This window comes from Trichechus manatus, unplaced genomic scaffold (assembly GCF_000243295.1).
Source record: "Trichechus manatus latirostris isolate Lorelei unplaced genomic scaffold, TriManLat1.0 scaffold00019, whole genome shotgun sequence".
In the NCBI taxonomy this organism is placed as follows: Eukaryota; Metazoa; Chordata; class Mammalia; order Sirenia; family Trichechidae; genus Trichechus; species Trichechus manatus.
In genome coordinates, this window is record NW_004443955.1 from 17855599 (window position 1) to 17858583 (window position 2985).

Here is a 2985-nt window from a genome sequence, read left to right on the forward strand (position 1 = left end):
TTTGTGTCTTTAAGTCTAAGGTGGGTCTCTTGTAGGCAGCGTATATAAGGGTCGTGTTTTTTTATCCAACCTGCCACTCTCTGTCTCTTTATTGGTGCATTTAGTCCATTTACATGCAGTGTAATTAGTGATAGGTATGAGTTTAATGCTGTCATTTTGATGTCTTTTTGTATGTGTTGTTGACAGTTTCTTTGTTCCACTTAATTTTCTGTGCTGAGTCATTTTTCTTTATGTATTTTCTTTTCATCTTTTTCATTGTTGTTGATTTTGTGTTTGCTAAGTCTTTATATTTTTCTAACTTTTTATTTTGACTTGTAGGATTGTTAGTTTCCTTTGTGGTTACCTTAATATTTACCCCTATTTCTCTAAGTTTATAACAGTCTTTTAGTTCTTTATATCGCCTTGACTTCCTCTCCATGTGAAAAATCTATTTCTACATTTATTAGTCCCTCTTTTTTATTTTAATGTTGTCATCTTTTATATATTGACATCTGTTTCCCTATTTTCAGTGTTTTAGCTTTGATTTACTTTTGTGACTTCCCGGTCTGGGTTGATATCTGGTTGCTCTGTCCTGTGTTCTAGTCTTGGGTTGTTATCTGATGTTACCGATTTTCTAACAGGAGGACTCCCTTTAGTGTTTGTTTTAATTTTGGTTTGGTTTTTGAAAATTCCCTAAACTTCTGTTTATCTGGAAATACCCTCATTTCACCATCATATTTGAGAGACAGTTTTGCTGGATATATAATTCTCGGCTAGCAGGTTTTTTTTTTTTCCTTCAAAGGCTTTATATATGTCATCCCATTGCCTTCTTACCTGCATGTTTTTGCTGAGTAGTCCAAGCTTATTCTTATTGACTCTCCTTTGTAGATGACTTTTCGTTTATCCCTAGCTGCTCTTAAAATTCTCTCTTTATCTTTGGTTTTGGCAAGTTCGATTATAATATGTCTTGGTGACTTTCTTTTGGGATCTACCTTATGTGGGGTTCAATGAGCTTGGATAGATATCTTGTCATCTTTCACGGTATCAGGGAAGTTTTCTGCCAAAAAATCTTCAACAATTCTCTCTGTATTTTCTGTTATCCTCCCCGTTCTGGTACTCCAATCACTCGTAGGTTATTCCTCTTGGTAAAGTCCCACATAATTCTAAGTGTTTCTTCATTTTTTTAATCCTTTTATCTGATTTTTCCTCAAATAAGTTGGTGTCAAGTGCTGTATCTTCAATCTCACTAATTCTGACTTCCATTGCCTCAATTCTGCTCCTATAACTTTCTATTGAGTTATCTAATTCTGAAATTTTATTGTTAATCTTCTGGATTTCTGATTGCTGTCTCTCTACGGATTCTTGCAGCCTGTTAAATTGGCCATTATGCTCTTCTCTACTCTTTTTAATTTCCTCTATTGTATGATCCGCATTTTGCTTAGTTTCCTTCCTAATTTCTTGAAGAGTTCTGTATATTAATCTTTTGTATTCTGCCTCTGGTAATTCCAATAAACTTTCCTCCTCTGGAAAATTTCTAGATTCTTTATTTTGGGAGCTTGCTAAAGCCATCATGAACTGCCTCTTTATGTGATTTGATATTGACTGTTGTCTTCTAGCCATCAATAAGTTATTATATTTATTTATTTTATGTTTGCTTACTGTATCTTAGCTTCTTGTTTTGTTTTGATATGCCCAAATAGGCTGCTTGTATGAGCTAGTTTGATTATTGGCATGTTTGAAGCTCTAATGTTCTGTCACCAGGTGGTTAGATCTGTTACTAGGTATGTGAGCCCAGGAGTCCGCCCACCCCTCCTGTATGGATTCTGCTCAGGAGCCCAGGTAGATAGCCACCAAGTGTGTGGTGTAGGCTCTCACTTACAGTCCTAGACAGGCTTGGGTGTTTGGTGTGGGCACAGGCATCTAGCAGTAGCAGGGGGAGACACTCTGAGCAAGGCAGGGGGCTGACGGCTGCCCCCGAGTGTCCAGGAGGAAGTTGTGTCCCTGTTCCCTAGAGCACGTAGGTGGGTGGGTTTTGCAGCTGGACTATGAGCACCTAATGCTGTTGGCTGTAAGGACTGGGGGGCACCTTTTATTCGTTGGCCCTCTCACAGATGGCTAGGTGGTGTGGGTGGAGCCCAGTCCTCAGACCTCTGATGGGGGTAGGTGAAGACCCTGCTTAATGGGCAGAGCAGTGTCAAATGTCAAGAACCTGCCACTTCACAGCCAAAACAGTTGAAGTTAGAGTTCTGGTATATACCCTGTTGTACTGCGGTAGTGAGTGCCTATGCTGTTGAAATGGGCCCACACAAGTCTATGTAGGAGGAAAGGCACTCAGAGTCCCTGGATCCCTTATGCCTGTGCTAGGCAAAGGAGCTGTGCCTACCCTGGATTCCTGGCTTAGGGGAGCCAGCAGTTTATTTTTTCCCCATTTGTTAATTTGTTCACTCTCCAAAGCAGGGAGAATGGCTCCAGGCATGTGAAAGATCCTACTTCTGGCCCAGGGACTTGGCAATTGCTGAAGCTGGTCAGGAACCCAGTGCAGAGCAGGGAGCAGGGAGGTAAATGGGAAAGAAGTTTTTCCCTAAGGGGGGGTTTTTGATCCACGCGGTAAGACGTAAGCAAGTACTTATCTTTTGTGGAGGGCTGCTTCTCACTGCTTCTGGGTGGCCATGTAGACTGATACTGGGTATACTCCGGTGCAGAAAATGCGCCTCCCTAGGATGGCTGCTTGCCTGCCTCACTGCTCACTCCTGAGCTCATCAGGCCCGAATGGCTCAGGCTCTCGCAGGGTCAGGTCTGGCAACTCCTCACTGCTTCGGAACTCTCTCTCCCTCCCCCTGCCACTCAGTTTGGTTCCTCAACTCTGCCTTTGATGTTCAGGGCTCCCAGATTGCCATATATAATCAAATCACTTGTTTTTTGGGTCTTTGTTGTAAGAGGGTCCACTGGAAGCATCTGATTACTCCGCCATCTTGGCCCCTCCCAGTTCTAGAATTTTGAGCAGTA